At 43.2% G+C, this 21,953-nt stretch overlaps 5 non-coding genes across 5 annotated transcripts; 3 read left to right on the top strand and 2 right to left on the bottom strand.

Annotated features, from left to right (window-relative positions):
- Window positions 1-7,025: 7,025 nt before the first annotated feature.
- On the top strand, window positions 7,026-7,107 carry trnas-gcu (transfer RNA serine (anticodon GCU)). The gene has a single exon. It is a non-coding gene; the product is annotated as a tRNA-Ser (tRNA).
- A 3,108-nt stretch (window positions 7,108-10,215) lies between these two features.
- Window positions 10,216-10,288, top strand: trnaa-agc (transfer RNA alanine (anticodon AGC)). The gene has a single exon. It is a non-coding gene; the product is annotated as a tRNA-Ala (tRNA).
- A 2,149-nt stretch (window positions 10,289-12,437) lies between these two features.
- trnap-agg (transfer RNA proline (anticodon AGG)) lies at window positions 12,438-12,509 on the bottom strand. Its single transcript has one exon. It is a non-coding gene; the product is annotated as a tRNA-Pro (tRNA).
- A 1,375-nt stretch (window positions 12,510-13,884) lies between these two features.
- On the bottom strand, window positions 13,885-13,956 carry trnat-cgu (transfer RNA threonine (anticodon CGU)). Its single transcript has one exon. It is a non-coding gene; the product is annotated as a tRNA-Thr (tRNA).
- A 3,358-nt stretch (window positions 13,957-17,314) lies between these two features.
- trnaq-uug (transfer RNA glutamine (anticodon UUG)) lies at window positions 17,315-17,386 on the top strand. Its single transcript has one exon. It is a non-coding gene; the product is annotated as a tRNA-Gln (tRNA).
- The last annotated feature ends 4,567 nt before the right edge of the window (window positions 17,387-21,953 follow it).

Below are 21,953 nucleotides of genomic sequence, written 5' to 3'. Positions count from 1 at the left end.
ACTTTTAGGGCTGCAAAAAATGTACTTTACTTTACTTTACTAAACTACTTTTAATACTAATTTTAGTAGGGGACTAAACTGTAGATTAGATTTGGTTAGTCAATGATTATTTATTATGTTATCAAGTTATCTATCTATGGTGTCTATTTAGTAACATGCACATGTACGTATGGTCGTGTGGAGCGCAACACACCATGGAAAAGGGGCACTTAGACTTCACTTAGACTAATTCAGTGATCTCAACTGAGACACTAACCTAAAAGTAAAGTCACTCTACTGGAGGACGTGTTTTCCGAAAGCTAAAAAAAAAAAAACAGCTATTTTACCCATCCACAACTTCAGACGCCAGAACTCCTGGATGTTTTCATTTTACATGCTTATGCATCGCCGTTGTACGTCTGAATTAGGTACACTTAACTTACTTAGTAACTTTATTTTCCTGACTTTCCTTCCCTGACAGTGTGCAAATGGCTCTCTTCCTCTCTAACATACACACACAGTGTGTAGACACACAATTATGTGCTAAAATACTCCCTATAACTCCATATACAAGCCAGAAACTACAGTACATGAGCACAGGCCTGCAGGTAAAGGGTTAATATGGTAATTAAGTTGTTAACTGTAAAAATCACAAATGTTACCTCCTACCAACAGGGTAAACCACCAACAATCAAGAATGCATGATTATTTAGTGCCATGGCTGTGCAGTCAAAAAAGTGTGTTTATAATGTAAGTCTATGGGACAAAATGGGAGAAAAAAAGAAAATCCAGTGCTGTGCAAAAACTAATAATTTTTTTTCAATTTTCAGCACCACCCCTTATAAAATTGGTGATTAAAGGGTTAAAATCCTGGGGGAAAATGATTTTTTCACTACTGTTGATTAGAACTGAAGTTAATTAAAAGGTCTATGCAAAAAAAATTCAAAAAAAATATTTATCTAATATATTTTTAAAACCGTTAAAGTTAGGGGACGTTTTTGTCCCCGAACACCACATTAGGGGGTAAAATTTGCCCACAGTGTACCGTTGACCTATGAAAAATTTTTAAATCATATTAACAAAATTTATGTAAAATTAAGCTTATTGAGGAAAAATGATTCAATTTATCCACATATTGACAAAGTTATGGCCAAAATAAACAGAAAAATTTCTCTCAGAGGACAAAAATGTCCCGAACAACACATGAGGGTTAAGTGATACAATGTGAAAAAGACAAACAGTGGTGGAGTAAGATGAGGCTGAGCTGTGTTACAGACTCTTCCCTCTCTTGTTTTGTCCTCTGCTCCTTCCCTTGCAGCCTGCAGAGTGTGTGCATCCTCCTTTATTTTGAACGAGCTGCTCCTCTCTGCTTCCAGCAGCTGTCACAGGGCCCCGTGGGGGCGAGGGGGGGAGCCCCGAGCACTCTCATGCTCGGGGCCCTAGGCAATTGCCTGGTTTGCGACGTTTGGTTTGGTGTTGCGACGGCTCTGGACGCTGATTGGATGTTTACTCAGGGTGTGTGTGTGTGTGCGCTGCAGCCTGTGAATACACACAGTGGACGGACAGACATGCTAATAAAAAGTGCCCCTTCTTGTCAGATTTTTCCGCTACCGATGATAATTTTGTCAACGCGTAATATATTAAATTTGTGAGTATATTAACATGTGCTTTCTCAACGTCTAAAACTTTGATTTGAGGGGGCACTGCCCCCTCTTGCCCCTGCCTAGAACCGGCCTCGAACAGAAAGTGCTGAAGACAAGAAAAATATAATATTCATATTTTTAGGGTATTCAATGATACCTTAAAATACAACATATGAAAAGCCTGGAAATGAACAATAACAGTATGAAGCCATTGAAAGAATAGCCTGTCAATTTACCATATGAAAGGTCTGAGGCTGGAACAATACCATAACTGTTGGGGCTATGTAGGTAAATTGTATCATCAGAACGCAAACCATTTTTCCTTTGACACAGGTGATCCCATCGCACAGCCGTGCTTCTGTCTGTAAAAGTTCCCATTGTACTGGAAATAAGTGGTGGTCAGGCAGAGGTCCAGCAGGTCACAGATGTGGCCTGGCGTTAGGTTGGTTCTCTCCTTGAGTGTGCTGTCTTGTGTGAGGCACGTCCTTACCATCTCTGTGGCTTCTGATGTAGGGATGCAAGTAAACAAGACATCATCTTTCTACCACATACAATGCAGTGATTCCATCCATTCCCAGGAAGTTTGCACGTACTCACAGTAAGAACAAAGGGCTGTCAACCAGTCCCCCTCCGGTAGTCTCATAGTCGTTAGCCAGTCGTTAGACACACCTGGCCCAGTCAGCCAGATCATCACAGGTAAGTATGGAAACATTTAGTGCTATTGTTTTTTAAGTTTTTTAAGTTTGACCCAGACCCACCCACATAGGTCTGTAACCACATATAAACCATGTTTCCCACCAAACAGTTAGAACTGACGAAGCTGCTTGGAGGAGCAGAGAAACGTCTTCAAGAAAACTCTACAAGTCCAGACGCCTTGCTTCAATCTTCTCTACGTATGATGACCTGGATGACTGAGAATCTTCATCAACATACATAGATTAGAGTAGAATATAGCATGTCCTTCCAATGTGGCTGCACTGTTGAAGATCTGAATGTTCCCACACCATCAATACTACCAATATGCAGATACACCTGGTCACCTATAGAACTCTACAGCATGTGTTGTCAGCAACAATACACTGTACTTTACCACAGACACAAAATGGCTGACATGGAATGACAATGGCAGGCAGCAGAGTGTGTGACTGACAAAAGTCAAGGATCATTGGTGGGCAGCATCACAGCTCCATAATTTAGGAGAAAAGCAGAGAAGATGACTAATATTGACCAGGTTGCTTCACATACTATTAAATCACATTAATCAACTGGTGCAGCTGTAGTTGTAATGACAGGATGTGACACAGTAGCTTCATCATGTCATTGAGGGAGAGACAAAGCTCATGATACACACAGCCTTACAGAAATGAAGGCTCTCTGTTGCATTAACACTGTTTCATTAAGGTTAATTACAACATAACAGCATGAAACAGCCATGATCCAGACACTGTCACTCAGCCATTTTGAGCCTTACAACCTTCTAACAGACTCAAAATGGCTGCCATGGAAGAACACAAAATGGATGCCAAAAGAAGAGTCAGTGACTGACAGAAGTTCAGATCAACACACTGACAACCTATTCACATACAAGGCACAAATCCACACATTAAATAAAGCAGGTAAGATTATGACACCTGACTCCATCCACTTTACACAGCACACATCAAGTCTGATCTCTTATCACACACTGTACTAATCACATGTCAAACATGGCACACCCCACTATGACATACACAATCTCAGCAGCACTGATTACACTGTCCCACACAGCTTCATTAATGATGACAAACGTATAAGACCAAAATCAGTTTGTCTATGAAAGCAGCCACACTCAGAATTCACTGCTGATATTGTCAGACAGGCTAAAACACCCAGCAGCAAAGAGGTGAATGTAGAATCTTATATCACACAGAAAACCACACCACAGTCAGATCTAGAGCTGTGCGATTTGACGATAAATGATCATGAAGGATTTGAACGTATCGGCGATCTACCAGAATGGACAGATCGTTTTATCGTCCATAGAGCACCTTCTATTAATTGCAGTTCTATGTTCGCGCAGACGCATGAGTTTTTTTCCTCGTCCAACTCTCAGTGCGCTTAATGTGAACACGACCAACCAATGACAGCCTCCCTGTTAGGAAGCTACGGCTGAAAACGAAAAGAGAACGGAGCAACTGGTCCCTAAAACGAACTCCACCTTTATGTTCGGTACTGTTTCTGCTGGCAGCAGCGGCGCGTCTTCTAAGCCTGTGTCTGTGTGCGCGCGACGTGTGTCGCAGTGGAAGGGCCGCGTGTATTATAATGCTACGAGCACGTACGCGCCCACCTCTCTGAACATTACCAGCTCGTTATATTCAGGTTCGCTGCTGTTGTGCCGTCAGCAGCTCTTCTAAACCTGTGTGTGTGGGTGTGTGTGCATCAGATGCAGATAGAGGCAACAGCTAATGACGTCACCAAAACAATAACGCAGGCATTTGATGAAGTGGCTCCATGAGGACTCTAGTAAACGGTGGACAGAGGTGACAGCAGCAGCTCCGTTTTTCCTTAGATATGATTCCCATTAAAGTTTGATCATTTGTTCTAAATCACATTGAACTTTAAGAGTTACTTACTTAATACTTTACAGAATTACATTAGTCTTCTTTTTAACCTATTTGAAATAAAACTTTATTTTGTTCTGTAAGTTATTTAAATTTTCATGTGTATTGAAAACTAATACTGAGTGCACGTTATCAGTTGTTGTTTGGCTTTAAAATCTACTGATAGTTTTTGAGAGGTGACAGAGCAGGCTACCTGACGTCATTTACACAGAAACATGCAAATTAGTGTCAATGTAAAAACAAATCGTGATAAAATCGAGATCGTGATTTTATCATTAAAGAATCGTGATATAAAATTTTTGCCATATCGCCCACCCCTAGTCAGATCTTTGACATAGTACAGCTCCTAGTTTGCCAATCAATATAAATAAAAATAGGCTAACCCACACACTAGCATCAATATTACTAAGTAAAGAGGGACTGATTATCCACAGACATCTGTCAGCCATTTTGTAAGCCTGAAAACCTTCTATCAGAAACAAGATGGCTGACATGGAAGCACAAGCAGCTGAGTATGTGATTAATACAAGTTCAGGATCATCGGTGCTGTGCATAGGTGTCAGGCAGCTCAATTTACAACAGCATAGCATACAAAAAGTAACAAATATGAATCAGCATGGCTGCAAAATAAACACAGGTCAAGAAACAACCATCACCATGATGCATATAGGTCACACTGATGGTGTGTGAGTGACCCTGTTAGCAGACTGGGAGCTGTACTTGTTATTTAAAGTTCATTACTAATCCAGGACTTCTGGTAATTACCCACAAACACAGAAAGGTCCCTGCGATCTACAACCACATGTCAATGAGCTAAAAAAGGCTAACCCACACATTAGCATCCATGTTACTACTACAGAGAGGTAGCTGATTATCCACAGTCATCTGTCAGCCTGATAAACACCTAACAGAAACAAAATGGCTGACATGGGAGCACAAGACAAAATGGCTGCCAGAGGCCATGACTGACAAAGCTCAGATCACGTCTTCTGTAGACAGCCTCACTGCTTAATGTAATGAACAGCATAACACAAAAACAAGTCTGAAGCAGCATAGAGGCAAAGTCAGCACAAACCAAGAACCAGCAGCAGGTGCATTCTCACAGCTTTAGTCTGTCCCTCAGCCACATTACACACTTACTATAAACACCAGTCTGTCAACCTGATTTAAATCGTATAAACTGCCAGTGATGAAAGAGTGAAGCACACATTTGCATCAGAAGCAGCAGAACAACACACAACACACACAAGAACTACATCTGTCAATTAGTAAAAAGGCTGTCCCACATATTAATGCTACCAAGGTGATGACAGTGTGCTTTAACACAGCACTCATCATCTATGGCCTCTCCTTATTACACTTTCAGTCACAACACACTGCACTAACCACAGTAACCAAACATGGCAGACCACAGTCATTTACCCAGTCACAGCTGCACTGATGCTTTTACACTGTCCCACACAACTTCATTCATTGAGAGCATTATAGCACCAAAGCAGCACATTAATATGAAACCACACATGATTAGGACTCACTGACCCTGTTAGCCTTTCACATGCAGCAAAATACACTAATTAATTTAAATCATTAATTATTGAAGTAGTTAAGTTTAATTAATTTAATTTAATATTAGCAATATGCAGAGAGAAGACAGCATGAAACTGCCACATCATTACAGAGCTTCAGCAATATTAAGCAATGCTTATATTCTCAGTTCACTGTTAAAATGAATGAGCCCTGCTCCATTTAGCACCTGATTAACATAAGCCACAGTACTAGCAGCCGCAGGCTAACAGCCTCAAGCTAGCAGCCACGCCTGTCTGTACCAAACCAGCACGGCACAGACCGTTTGTAAAACACACCATAACCTCCAAAAAGCAGCCAGCACCATGAGAAGAGCTTTAAGAGACATTTCTTCCAGAACATTCCATCAACAGAGCTCAGCACATTTGAAACAGCAGCACATGTTAAACAGGCCAACCATTAGACTCACAGCAGAGCAGGTTATTGGACAAATACACACAGCACATCCACATTATCTCCACACTGCACAATAACACCAATGTATGACACGTTTTTAAACATGTAGCAACATTATCAGCATGAACATGTTAAGCTAGGAAGCTAACAACGAGCAGGAGGAGCAAACCGCGTCTTACCTCTCATAAGCTGATGAAGGAGGGTCTGACCGTCGTTCGCGCCACACGGTTTTTATATCAGGTCCAAGGGTCCAATCAGATGTCCCCTTCAGTGACTGTGCACCTGGCTGTCATAGGACGGACTGTCTGTCAGTCAGTCAAATGTCGGCCATGTTGGTCAGTTTGTAACTGGTATCTTTATTGGTTAAGAAAAGGCCGGTCATTATTCAAAATAATAAGTGTACTCAGTAACAAATTGTGATGTTAAAAATAGCGAAGTACATTATTTTGTTACATTTGTGCTTAAGTACAAGTAAAAGTACTGGCTTAAAAATAAAGTACAAGTACCCAGAAAAACTACTTAATTACAGTAACTTGAGTATTTGTAATCAGTTACTGCCACCCTTGGATATATGCAGTGCTTCCCCGGGATATTTGCAGTCCACCCCTGGACACATGCAGTCCACCCCTGGATATATGCAGTCCAGTGCAGTGAGGCATGCTCTGATCTGTACAATGGAGAAACCAAACAACTACTCCAAAAACTGGCCTTCAATGTTTGTCAAAGTTTGTCAAGATGCTTATGTTTAAGGCAAAAGCTGTGACCTCTTTCAAGTTTTGCAGCGTATTTTCGCTCGAAGCCGTGAACACGTGTTAATCAGACAGACGAGGTGGCCGAGTGGTTAAGGCGATGGACTGCTAATCCATTGTGCTCTGCACGCGTGGGTTCGAATCCCATCCTCGTCGTTTCAGTTTTTAAGGTCAACGTCCTGACACAGCATCATCAGTTGATGGTGTCATAAACATTCCAACTTAAGACAGTTTGGACAGTAAAGCTGGATCCATACTCCGCGAGACAAAGGGCGGAGAGCGCACTCCACGGGTGGTAAGAGACACAAAAAAAAAAGTCTTTTCCGCACTGAGGTACCATACTCCGCGAGACGTGTGTCTGCAGAACTCCTCATACGGCCCGCCCACTGCAGCGCACGTCACCAGACACCAAACAGGAACAACATCACACACAGCCCACCTCCAGTGTTTGCGAACAGAGGAACAGAGGAAGGTACAGCAGTTGACATTATGGATTTTGCAGCTTTGTTAATGCAGATGGACGAGGAGACGAACATGCATAAAGAGGATGAAGAAGAAGAGGAGTTGTTGCTGCTATGCACGGAGTTTGCGAGAAAAAGGCAACGTAGGTGGCACGTCCGGCCACTCAATGCAACAAGAGTCGAGCAGGGAGAGTACAGAGTCCTGGTGCAACAGATGCGGCAGATGGATGACAAGAGGCACTTTAGCTATTTCAGGATGTCGGCCGGACGTTTTGACGACCTTGTCCGTCGGATCACGCCGTTCATCCAGCATGCACCCACACACAGCATTCCCATCTCTATCCAGGAGAGATTGGCAGTCACACTGCGCATATTAGCTTCTGGGAGCTCACAGGCCAGTGTCGCCAGCTACAAATTGGGACTGACAACAGTTTGTAATATTGTTTCCGAAGTGTCCAAGGCCATCTGGCTTGCCCTGCACAACGAGTTTGTGGCCTTTCCATCACCGACACAGATGGCCGACATAGCTGTGGACTTTTGGAGGCTGTGGAATTTTCCAAATTGTGTTGGGGCTATAGATGGAAAACATGTGAAAATCAAAGCACCTCCAAGAGCAGGAAGTGACTACTTTAATTACAAAGGTCAGCACTCCATTGTTTTGTTGGCTGTGTGTGACGCGCGACATAGATTTACCATGGTCGACGTGGGTGCCTATGGCAAAGAGAGCGATGGAGGAGTTTTTGATAAGAGCAACTTTGGGTCCGCTCTCAAGAATGGCCAGCTTCCTTTACCACCACCTGCTTGTCTTCCCGGCACGACCATCAAGACTCCACATGTGTTTGTGGGAGATGCTGCATTCCCCCTGCTTGTGAACCTCTCGCGTCCATTTCCAGGTAAGTGTCTCTGTATGCAGTAAATGAAACTTGATAGTGACGGTAAACAATAATAATAGTAATAATTTTTGTGTATCTGCTTAGATCGCAACCTCACGATGAAGGAGCGGATCTACAATTACCGCCACTGCCGTGCCCGGCGAGTTATTGAAAACGCATTTGGCATCCTTACAGCAAGATGGCGAATTCTTGGTCGGCCGATGGAATGCAGGCCTGATAAGGCCGTGGATATTGTCAAGGCCAGTATTGCCCTCCACAACTACCTTTCCTGCACAGACGCAGCAAATGATCCAGCAGTGAGATACCTCCCGGAAAACTTTGCCGACTCGACTTCTGCTAATGGGGGGATGCTGCGGGGAGAGTGGAGGAGACAGGTGGAAGCAGACTGCAATCTCCAGGACACAGGGAGACTGTCAGGAGCCAGAGCATCCCGGGCTGCCCAAACTATAAGGAAAGACTTTACTGAGTTTTTTAACACCCCACAAGGACTTGTGCCGTGGCAAGAGGGCATTATACAGAGAGGGTGCCTGCAACAGCATGAGATGCGCGATTAAAAGTAACAATAGCAAAGATTCAGTGTTTGTGCTTGCCTTTATGACCGCATTTGCACATCTACTGCGTTCCAATGTGCCTGCAATATTTCAAACTGTCCGGTGATGAGCTGTGAAGATGCGACATTAAAAGTAACAATAGCAAAGATTCAGTGTTTGTGCTTGCCTTTATGACCGCATTTGCACATCTACTGCGTTCCAATGTGCCTGCAATATTTCAAACTGTCCGGTGATGAGCTGTGAAGATGCGACATTAAAAGTAACAATAGCAAAGATTCAGTGCTTGTGCCCGGGTATGTAGGAGTATATAGAATGGTAATAACAGTCACCATCTGATATGTGTGAATGGCTGTCTGGAGTTATTGGTGACAAATCACCCTTTACTTGCCTTTCTTTTGTATTGCTCATCATGCGAAACCAGTATGGTCTTATAAAATGCAAAGATGCACTTTGGTACTGAAAACACACGCTTTATTGATTAAAAAAAAGGGGGGGGGGTATACAGGGACACATTCAAGATAACCTTGAATAACCTTCAAGATTGCCTTGTTCGACCTCATGCTCAGTCTTGTGCATGAGGTTCTGCAACTGCCACTTGAAGTTTCTGAGCGCCTGTGGTGGTAGTGCCCTCATGAAATCGGTAACATGAAGCATATATCTTGCACAGGGGTCCATCAGCTGCTGTACGGCGTCCCTCCGTCCTGCCTGCATCAATTCTTCCCGTTCTGCCCTTCGTTTGTCAAGGATTGCAAGAGCACCTTCGAAATCCAGACATGTCTGATTGCCTCGCATTCGCTACCTCCCTGTTCGCCGTGGAGATGGTGGAGTTGCGGGCAGAGGAACTGTGCGCCCATGCAGCGGAGTGGATGCCACAGGCGGCGCAGCATCCAGTACTGTGTACTCCAGCTCTGCTATGCTGCATACATCTGTGGTGCATGATCCCCCCTCTTCCGGGTCCGCTACAGATTGCTGAGAAGCAAATTAATAACACCGGTGTTACAACCCAAGACACACAACTGATATTAATTTTACATCACACACATGTTTAAGAGTAACGCTTACCTCGTCTAGTGTATCCAGGTCCAAGTTGGTTGATGTTTCCCGGTGTTTCACGTGAGGTTCGAGCCACTGTAGCGCCGTGTATACTACAGGGAATTTCTGCCCACCGGGATCACCACTTTTGCACATTAACAGAGAGGGAAGGGGAGTACAAGCAAGAGGGAGTACAAAGTGTTCCGCCCAAACAGGGACTTGAACCCTGGACCCTCAGATCAAAAGTCTGATGCTTCCAATACTTCACTAGTACACTTCATGTAGTGCAGTGAGTCCTGATTGACTTGCAATTGACCCTTTATACAAGGGGGATTAGCTCAAATGGTAGAGCGCTCGCTTAGCATGCGAGAGGTAGCGGGATCGATGCCCGCATCCTCCAGCCTGCGTTTTATGAGGGAGGGTGTAGCTGGATGGATGAGGATGGATGGATGATGTAGTGCAGCGGTCCCCAACCTTTTTTGCACCACGGACCGGTATCATGTAAAACAATACTTTCACGGACCGGCACAGAAAAAAAAGTGCATAAAGAGACAACTTACTCTTATGCTTAATTAGTGGGAGCCTTTGAGCTTTCTCAGCAATGAGGCGGTCCCATCTAGGGATAATGGGAGACATGACACCCGTGTGTTTCTTATGTCCAGTCCACTCCGTAATTTAGTTTTGGCCGTCATTAATTGCTTCAGTCGTTCTTGTTCATGTTTTCTTCCATGGCTTGTCTTTTAATGCAGGGTGCTCGGTCTCGCAGTTTTGAAGGCTTCGTTGCCTCATTTGCGAGTCTGTCGCCACATCACTCAGAGCGGACTTGGTGTGTGAGAATCACCTGTTGCAATAAATCCGTATTTTAAATAGGACTCCTGATATAGTCTTTTAAATGCGGGTTTCTTTTTCTTTGAAGGGGTAGGCTCCTCTTCTCCTGTCTCCTCGTTAGGCCTTTTCCCCTTTCCGAAGAAGCTCTCCAAAGACGTTTGTTTTTTATTCATTTGTGCTAGCTTGTGGGCTTAATTTTGGGGTGCCGTATCCCGTGACCGAGACAAGCGTCTGGACAGGTGCTTAAAGGCACAGGCGGATGAATCTGATCGATTTATAAATGAAACAGCTTTCAGACTCAGATAATGAATAATATATGTTTTGCTCAGTCTTTCTGTGCGGCCTGGTTCCAAATGAGCCGCGGACCGGTACCGGTCCCCGGCCCGGTGGTTGGGGACCACTGATGTAGTGGACTCCCACCCAGCAGATCAGGTCCCAGAGGTTACAGCATCATTTATTAGCTGAGTTTCCCCTCAGGGAAGCTGCTGTTTACAAGCTGTTTACAGAAAGAAGCAAGAAAACAACAGTCAGCATCATCGTCCAAAAAAACACATGACAATAACATGTGAGACAGAGAGTTTATGATCAGTGCTCTCCCTGCTGGTTTGGACATATGATGACATTTTAAATGTACCAGTCAAAAGTCACTCAGTGGTTTGTCTTTGTTTTTATGACTTTCTACATTGTAGATTCATCCGGAAGACATCAGAGCAATGAAGGAACACATGTGGAATGACGCAGTGAACAAACAGTGTTAAACCAAGCAGAATATGTTTGATGTTTGACATTCTTCCAAGCCGCCAGCTTTTGCTTTGATGACAGCTTTGCACACTCTTTGCATTCTCTCAATCTGAACTGAACCACCAATGCTGTGCAATGCTTACATCTAGTGGTGGAATCGCAGGCTGCAGCCTCCTCATTCCAAAATCAATCCCTCCTCCACATAAAGTCAGAAGTTCTAAATGTGAGTCATTAAATGAGAGGTTCCAGCAGAAACGTCCAAACATCTGAAGAGAAGCTGAGAAGCCTGAGATACAGGGGCTGCAAGCTGTGCTTCAACTGTTCCTGTTTAGACAATAAGAACAGATCATCACTGTCTTTTAAAATGTTCTGATCAAATCACATTAGTTTGTATATTTATATTACACACAGAGCTGTTGTTTCAGTCACATTCATTTGTTATGTGTACAGTGGGTGCAGGAAGTATTCAGACCCCCTTAAATGTTTCACTTTGTTATATTGCAGCCATTTGCTAAAATCATTGAAGTTCATTTTTCCTCATTAATGTCCACACAGCTCCCCATACTGACAGAAACACACAGAGTTGTTGACATGTTTGCAGATGTATTAAAAAGCCAAAGTGAAATATGACATGGTCCTAAGTATCAGAGCCTTTGCTGTGACTCTCATATATTGAACTCAGGTGCGTCCATTTCTTCTGATCGTCCTTCAGATGGTTCTACACCTTCATCTGAGTCCAGCTGTCTTTGATGATACTGATTGGACTTGATGAGGACAGACACACACCTGTCTGTATAAGACCTTACAGCTCACAGTGCAGGTCACATACTGGGTGATGACGTCCTCCTGCAGGTGTTACTGTGGAACAACTGCTCTGGATTGGGATGAGTCTGAATAGAACTTTGTTAGCTTTGTAAAGCTGTGTGGTAGTTAGAGAGGAACTGAAAAGAGTCAACTACAAGGAATACAGTTAAACATCAGGGCTCGTCCGGGATTTGAACCCGGGACCTCTCGCACCCTAAGCGAGAATCATACCCCTAGACCAACGAGCCATGTGTGCCCTCTGATCTTCATGTGTCAGCAGCTGAAACTGAAATGTAAATGAATAAAAGACTACTGTGCGCTATAGCTGTCTGGAATTAGCGACCTATCTACCACGCGTGTCACATGTGCTCGGAAAGCTCGGAAAGTGTGGACAAGCTGGAGGTGGAAGAGAACCGTCAGGAGAGGGATGAACAGCTGCCATGATATTTGTAATGGGACGTCAGGACTTTGTTTTGGTTTTCTTTCCAGAACAATAAAGGATCTGAAATGAAATGTGTGAAATGTTTGTTCCACCATTTTGAAGACTTGGATTAAATTACGCATTCTGGGAAATTTTTTTACATTTTTTTTTTATTTTAGGTACTTTAGTAATCCCAGAGGGAAATTGTTTAAGGCCCCTAAACAAAAGACAGGTCCTCTGGCCAGTAGGTGGCGCAGTGTCTGTAGCATTTCAGCATATCAGCTGTGCAGAGTCAAATGTTCAGCATGACTGTAAGGTTTCATCCACATAGGATGAAGAATGAGGGAGATACAGCCACAGAAACCCTGTGGGGGTCTCAGCAGGGGTTAATTGTCTAGTTGTTGAATCTAGAATCTAGAATCTTCTAATACGTCAGACAAAAAGACATTTCCTGGGACACATCAGCTGAGTGTGTGTTTGTGCAGTGAAATACACTTGTTGTGAGGACTTGCATCAGTTTACTCCTCAAACATACTCCTGAAACTTCTCTAAGCTTAATGAACAGTAAACACAGGTTCATGAAGCAGTGCTTCCAGCCAACGATCACACAGTTTAACACATCTTTGTTTTGTGTGGTGTTGTCAGACGGCAACCTTCGGGGTTCAAACTTGAAGCCCATGCGGAAGTGTCAAAACTTGTAATTCATGCCGCAACCACTGGGGGCTGGCTCCAAAAGCGAGTCATTTCCCATAGACTCCCATGTTAAAATGTCCGACTTCACAGCAGGAATGAACATGTTTACAGCCTGGTACAAAAAAATTCTGGTCTCAGATGATAGGTTCTCTTCTAGTGTCAATTGTATGGGGGTGATTTTTTTTTATATAACTTACTCGTTTTAATTATATTCGGACTTAAAATTCTGCATAATTATAGGAGTTGCCACTTGAGCAGCAGAAGGTTGACGTATAACAGCGCGAGTTTCCTGCTTTCACGATGGCCCGCCCCCAAACTCCACTCGTGCTCCCCCTCTTTGTACGTATTTGGAGTTTTTGGCGGACGTGATGCTTCCAACATGGCGGCTCCCACGAGCCTCAGAACGGCTCTTCAGAAACAAATGGGTGACATCACGGAAGCTCTGTCTATAGTTTTTACTCTCAATGGGTTTTGTCTTTCTTTAAAAGGAACCTCCTACAGATCTTTGAAGGCATGAATGGGAATTGAACCCATGATCTTTGGTTTACGAGACCAACGCCTTACCACTTGGCCACCACGCCTTTTTCTTTTAACTTCTGAATTGATCACTGATCGTGATCAACACACACAACATAAAACAGCAGAAGTCTTGTGATCCTACACTCAGAGAAACCACAACAGCATGCAGCTTTACCTTCAGGTCTAACAGCTGGGAGCTTTTTCCAGCATTATTCTGTCTCAGCATGATCATGGCTGACAGGACACACACATTTACATCAACACACACAGGCGGCCGCGTATGGATGAACACACACTGACCCCTAAAACCAGATAAACACACACATCAAATCACATCAAACACACACACATCATTCTAGAACTGATATGTTATTAGTCAATAAAAACCCACAGCCACCCCACAGGTAAAGAGCACAGGACAGAAGAGACACATCCACAGGACAACACTCAGCAATCCATCTTCACCTCAAAGAGAAAGGACAGTCAGTCTTTTGAGGACAATAATGTCCACATTTTAAACAGAGGACAGGTGGTTTGTAAGGATGGAAGTTAGGATGCTACAGTACATAACAGAAGCTCACAGGCAGACACGTTTTTTCCAGCATAGTAACGCCGTGTTACGTGGTCTGCGGTCTCTGCTTTGCTCATTGTGGAGTCACATGTGCTGTATTGTACTGTTTGTGAAAAAAGAAGGATAGTGTTTTATTACAAACACCACTGAAGCCTCCATGAGGTTGTTCTTGTATAGTTCCTGTGATGTTTAGGTTACCATTGTAAGATCCAAACCAGGTGTGCAGTGTAAAAACAATACACTTCAGAGCTTCAGGGCATTTATTGTTCATTAAAAATATCTAAAGTTGGTTATCCATCAACAACAATGGAGAAATGACAGTGATGAATCAGCCTACAACTGAATTTACAGTAAGTTTGAATATTTGTAGGGGCATCGATCTTCAGTAATAACTGCTAATAATAATTATACAGAAGAAATGGTGCACTGGAGGAACAATACTACTTGATAAATACTGTACAGTGTGTGATGCACACTCTACTTTTAGGAACATCTAAAGTGTGAAGAAATAGGAGCTGTCATCACAATAAAGACGGACACAGTGCAACAGTCTGTTGCTAAAATGCTTCATCAAAAAGCATCGGAGCTCAGCGACAAAAGTTCAAGTAATAAAGCAACAAAAGCATTAAAGGATGGTCATCGTGTCTGTTATATCAAATATAGACATGAACGGTATTAAACTGGCTGCTGAAACTACAGCTATGAAGCTATAGCTATGAAGTTCAGCTTGTATTAAGGAAGCTGTGATTAAGATTTTATTTTACTTTATTAGGGCCCGAGCACGAAACGTGCGAGAGCCTGGATTTAAACTGAATGTTTATTAATGTTTAGAATTTATTAGGTTTTATTTTTAGTTTACGCTTACTACTTTACCTTTTTTTATATTTCTAACCTGTTTTTTGAGTATACATGGAGCACCTGGAATAAAAGCAATTTCCCCCTGGGATCAATAAAGTATTTCTGATTCTGATTCTGAAATGCAAGCATAAATGCATGTTACACCGTGTGGGCGGGGCAACGTCATGAAGTTGACCCTTCGCCACCATAGGGAAAGCTGCTGTGTTTCTTGATTTGTTCATCCTACCTGCCTCTTACTCTATCATGACATCAGCCCCTGTGCACCTTTTAAAACCCCCAAATCGTCATATGTGGGCGTGGCCACATGGCTCAGCAGCGCCCCCTGGAATGAGATCTGAGTCCCCGTTTGACCTACAGACATGAAAATTGGTACACATACGTATCACCTCTAGACGAGAAAAAAAGTCTCTTGGAGGTATCCTCTAAAACGCACAGGAAGTCCTGCATTGATCAGGAGGTGGTTTCGCTGATACCAGTCCACAGAGTTCTGCATCAGTCCTCTGTACTCTACGTCGACGTTGTCAGTGATGAAACCAACAATTGCAGTGTTGTTAGAGAACTTCTGCAGCACACAGCCGTCAGTGTTGTTTCTGAAGACCCACAGTTCTGGGCTCTCACATATTGTTCAGATTCAGATTCAGAAAATTTTATTTGTCTCTAAGTGAGCAGCTTGAAATATAAGACACAGTAAAATAGAATAGAGAATAGATACAAATAAAATATAAAATATTAAGTATGTACAGGTTATCAAGTCATAAATGTTATAACTATCCAAATGTCCATGAACAATGTAAACAGACTGTAAAGTGGCTGAAGTTCAAAAGTAAGCAGTAAACGGTAGTATTTGTATGTGCAAATTAAAACTATTGTGGTGTCTAGTGCAAGAGTGCACTAAAAGCACCAGGGCGACCGTTCAAGGCGCCCTTTTGGCTCTCAAAAATACATTTGCAGATTGCGGTACATATAAACAATATAATCACATAATGACATTGACCCTTGATTACAGTACACGTGGTAACGTGATGGAATTTTTTCATGGACACAGAGGATGGGGGGAGAAAACAACAGATACGGAGGCAGACGAGAAGGAAGGGAGGGGTAGGGAGGGGAATGTATGTGCGTCAGTTCCATGAGAAGTGTGTGAGATAGTATGACTGAGACTGCCAAGATGTTTACAGGCAGTTCACCAGTTGTCCTTGACGGGAGATAGGAGTTGCACAGGAGTCAGATAGGAGCACAGCTGCTGGGCTATTCTTCAGGGCCTCAGGAGGGGGGGGGGAGGGGCAGACAGAAAATCAACCAAAATCATAACAACAATTTTCGATCTGTAATTAATTTGCCCAGATCAGTGATCGATAGGTCAGTCCGGCCTCAGTGCGCATTCGTCCCTTGCAGGTGCATGGAGAACCTTCGACATCTCTTCCAGCTTGACAGATATTCCTTCCATTGAGATCCTCAAATGGTCGGACTGTCTTCCGATGTTATCCACCCGCTTCCAGCCCTCTCCGGAGCGGGCTGAAATGTTGCAGATCAGCTCTTCCATCCGGTCCATCTTCTGATGTAATTCTGAGATCCGAGGTCCCATGAGCCCAGGGTCTTGTTTTGTGTCCACGCTTAGTGGTAGTGCCAATTTGCCAGCAGCGGCTTTTCCAACTTTTCGGTACAGCAGGACCACGCAATTCAGAAGTATGCCTACTACCAATGTCCAATAGATGAATAGATCCTCCACATCTTCTAGGGTCCCTTCAGGGCAGAGGGGTTCTCCCGGTGATGTCTTTCTTTGTGAGAAAATGTTGTCCAATGCACTGAGCGACCAATTTATTTGCTCCATGTCATAAAATTATCCCAAGGATAGCAAAGCTGGGTGTTCAGGGAATAAAAAGTCACAAAAATCACAGGACAGGACAAGCCTTATCTAGACATGGAGGACAGTCTCCTCATGGAGCACAGTCTCGCCGGATAGAGGAGGAGAAGAAGATCCATGTGAGGCAGGGTCCATGGTGTAATGGTTAGCACTCTGGACTTTGACTCCAGCGATCTGAGTTCAAATCTCAGTGGAACCTTTTGTTTGGATGGTAATACTGGTGTCCTAATCTAACAGTAGTCATAGTAGTCAACAGTCAGTAGTTGGTGTAAAATAATTGGATTAGAGATTAGATTAGAATATGCATTGACTAGATTTATTTTGTAACTGTATCCCAAGCCTCCATAGATGATGAGAAATGCTGTCTTTCCACCCAGATGACTATAGCAGACTGTCAACACACACACACTAACTAGCACATTAATGCTAACATCAGTGGATAGCTGCTGCAATGTACGGTAAGTGTGTTATAGCTGTATAACACACTGTATAGAGTGTAACATGTATAGCCAGAAACTATGCCAGGGACTTGTGCAGGACTAGTTGATAGCCCATCATTAGAGTTTAAATGGGGGTGAAACCTGCTAGGAAGGGATGAAAGGACAGAGTTGTAAACAGGTGAGAGCTGATGGTTTTTTCACATAGATGACTCTTTCCGCCATCTATGTGAAATTGAAAAAAACTCTTCATTTCAGTTGAGATGATGAAGCCCAATGCTTGGATGCTGTCCATTGAAGGAGAGGTGGTGGTGGGACCACACAACAGTTTCAGAGGACAGGAGGGGTTCATATATCAGTGAGTTACAGAAGAATCAGAAGGAAAGGAAACAGTGATGACTGCAGGTTTGGAGCAAACAATCAGTCCTGGAGTTTGAGCTGCTCTGATCGTGGTTACTCTGTCTGGCACAATAACAGAAAAAACACTCATCTCCTCCTCCTCTGGCTCTGACAGAGCAGCAGTGTATGTGGACTGTCCTGCTGGCACTCTGTCCTTCTACAGAGTCTCCTCTGACACACTGATCCACCTCCACACCTTCAGCACCACATTCACTCAGCCTCTACATGCTGGGTTCTGGTTGTATCCTGGTTCCTCAGTGAGTCTGTGCTGTGTGTAGAAGCAGAGTGTGTGGAAGTGACAGCAGCTTCAACTTTGTGCTTTAAATGTTGATGATGTTTCACTTTCATTTGAATCACTGACTGTGATTTCAGGTCAGAACATGTTTTTGTCTTAGAAGCAGTGAAATGAAGAATGTGAAGCTAAATTTATGATCATGAACTTTGACATGTCCTCACAAATGAAACCCTTACATTAAGAAATGCATGATTCCATGTTGTTATGGCTCTGATATTAAAATGTAGTATTATAATAGGAGTTAATGGACCTAAGTGGAAAACACCATTTAAAACTGCTGCAATACAAACACTAATAACTCCAACTCAATATTTTGGATAAACTTTGACATGACAGATATAAAATAATGCCTGAGCCTCCCAACTTGTAAAATAACTTGTTTTGTGCATTTTTACATGAAATATTTGCATCATGCAAGCTACCTGGCATTTAAAGCGTTAAACTCCTCCAATGATTTCATGTTTGGTAGTTCTGAGCAGTCCTGAAGTTGTTCCACATATTTATGCAGAAAAATATGAATCTGTTCAGTTTTTAGAGCAGTTTTTAGAAGCGGACATTTTTGTCCCTGATGACACAAAGGGTAGTAAATGTGTTTCCCAGTGTTCTGGTGATGTATTAGAAACATTTAAGTTTGAATTCTAAAATTTGTGTTGAACTGCCCGATTGCCCTTTTTTCCCTCAACCTGTGACGTCGGCGGAACTGCGATCACTCACCTGCTCCTGCCCGGGACGTTAAAAAGAAGCAAAGACACGAAGAAAGACTCAGAGAGACACTGCAGCGCTACCACGCAGCTGTGGACCTTTCAAAAGTAAAAGCATTGAAGGCATTCAGTGCCACAATGGAGAGATGTGGATCTTGAGGAGCTGCGTGAATTCCTGGGGCTGCTGATCCTGGGCGGCATGTACCGGTCCAGACACGAGTCCATGAAGAGCCTCTGGGATGAAACAACAGGGAGGGTCATTTTTGCAGCCAAGATGTCCCAAAAAAGGTTTTCCTCCATCAACCTCGCTATGTGATTTGATGATCGACTGTCCTGGCCAGAGCGCCACAGGAGAGACAAGCTGGCTCCTGTGCGAGATCTGTGGACCCAATGGACCACCTGCATCCCAAAAATGTATAACCCAGCGAGGGATGTATGTGTTAATGAACAGCTGGTCCCTTTCAGGGGCCGCTGTTCGTTCAAACAATACATTCCCTCCAAACCCGCCAAGTACGGGTTAAAAATCTGGGTGCTGAGTGATGTGCAGACCTCCTATGCATGGAGATTGGAGTTGTACACAGAGGTCTGCCGCATCAGCACCCAGAGAACGGAACCAGGGGAAGCGGGTGGTCCTTCAGCTAAGAATTTCCTTCGGGATTAATAAAGTTTTATCTTATCTTATCTTATCTTAACTGAAAAGGGCTACACAGTGACTGCGGGCAATTTTTTACATCTTTCCCCCTGGCTGCAGAGCTCCAAAAGGGCAAGATGGCTCTGGTCAGGACAGTGCGAAAAAATAAGCCAGAGCTCCCCCAGCAGCTGCTCACCGTGAAGCAGAGACAGGTGCTGTCCTCTTGCTTTGCATTCACCCAGGACTGGACAGCAGTGTCGTATGTACCGAAGAATGTGGTCCTCCGCAGTACAAAAAACGGGGAGCCAGTATTCCAGGAGTCTGGTAAGTTAAAGCCCCAGATCATCCTGGACTACAGCAAAGCCAAAGGAGCTGTGGACCACCTGGACCAGGTAAGCAACATATCAATTATTACCCAAGTTATTTACTTATGTACATGTTAAGTAAATACATTTGTATGTAGTATTATTATGTATTATTGTGATTGTCTGATATAGCCATACTATTTATTCAATTGTATTCCATATTTTACATATTATTGGAAGATTTCAGACTCTTTTTCATAATAAGAAGGTTGTGTGTAAATGTATTCAAACCATCTGAGCATTTCTTTTTCAGATGTGTGGTACATACTCGTGCCGGCGCAAGACACCGAGAGGGCCAACGTGCATTTTATATCACATGCTGGACATGTCTTGCTTCAATGCTTTTGTACTCTTTGTGGCTGTCGATCCTGCATGGAACAGCCAGAAAACCTGGTCCTTCAGGAAGAAGGAAGAAGGAAAAGAAGAAGAAGAAGAGGAAGAAAAAGAAGGGCCAGGGCCATCTAAAAGCCGCAAGCAGTGCACTTTGTGCTTCCAGCGCAGACGTGTGTGGAGCCACTGTGCCAAATGTGGGGCCCATGTCTGCAAAATGCGTCGTGATGTCATCTGCAGTGATTGCCTTAAAATGTTAAAAAATATTTCAAAAGAAGAAAAAAAAAATGTTCAATGTCTAATTACGTCTGAAGTTATTTAAAAAACAATTTGATGCAGTGAAATTAAAAAATATTTATATAAAAGTATTTATATATGACTTTTTTTTTTAAGTTTATGGGAGGACAAGGTTCCCATTGATGATCTGATAGTGAGAGAACTTGATGCTCTCCTTCATATCTGCATCCTTGACTCTTGGCAATGGCAGGTATATGGTTTCACACAAAATATGTGATACAAATTAGAGTCATTTTTAAATGTGTTTTGGTTCGGGGCGTGTGTTTTGTTCGGTTCTGTACATGCGCAGCAAGTAATGTCTGTTTACAGAGAGAAGCAAGAAAACAACAGTCAGCATCATCTTCCATAAAAACACATGACAAACATGTGAGACAGAGAGTTTATGATCAGTGCTCCCCCTGCTGGTTAGGACATATGATTAGGACATTAGGACATTAGGACATTTTAAATGTACCAGTCAAAAGTCACTCAGTGGTTTGTCTTTGTTTTTATTTTTTTTTCAGAGGGAAATACGACACTGTATGACACTGCTGCACAAGCAGTGTCATACAATGACTAGCAAGGTGCGCCACAGGCTAGGGTGAAGTGTCTTGCCCAAGAACAACAGTGACTAGGGAGGAGTTGGGATCGAACCACCAACCTTCCGCTTTTGCTTTGATGACAGCTTTGCACACTCTTTGCATTCTCTCAATCTGAACTGAACCACCAATGCTGTGCAATGCTGACATCTAGTGGTGAAATCGCAGGTTACAGAATCAGATCAGAAATTACTTTTTTTATCCCCGAGGGGAAATTCTTGTTTGTTACAGACAAATAGAAGAAAAGATAATTGAAATATGAAATAGAAATATATAATAAATATTGAAATACCTAGACATCATTTAAATCCCTGAGTTGTATCTAAAGAACATATTTACTATTGTATAAAAACCTTTACACAGTAAAGAGCATGACATGAATGTATCAGTATGAATGTACAGTGTCTGAGTGACTGTTACAGTTCAGAGTTCAGTAGTTTGACTGAGACAGGCAGGAATGACTTCCTGTGTCTCTCAGTGGTGCATCGTGGGAGTCAGAGTCTGTTGCTGAACAAGCTCCTGTAGCTGGTCAGCACAGTGTGGAGCGGGTGGGAGGGACAGTCCAGTATGGTCTTTATTTTGGACAACATCCTCCTCTGACACCTTTGTCAGAGAGTCCTCTCCCACAACATGGCCGGCCTTCCTGATGATTCTGTTTATGTCCCTCACCCCCAGACTGCTGCCCCAGCAGACAACAGCATACATGATGGCACTGGCCACCACAGACTCATAA

This window comes from Parambassis ranga, unplaced genomic scaffold, assembly GCF_900634625.1.
Source record: "Parambassis ranga unplaced genomic scaffold, fParRan2.1 scaffold_22_arrow_ctg1, whole genome shotgun sequence".
Classification (NCBI taxonomy): Eukaryota; Metazoa; Chordata; class Actinopteri; family Ambassidae; genus Parambassis; species Parambassis ranga.
The sequence above is the reverse complement of the archived record's forward strand: the minus strand, read 5'-3'. Positions and strand labels throughout refer to the sequence as shown.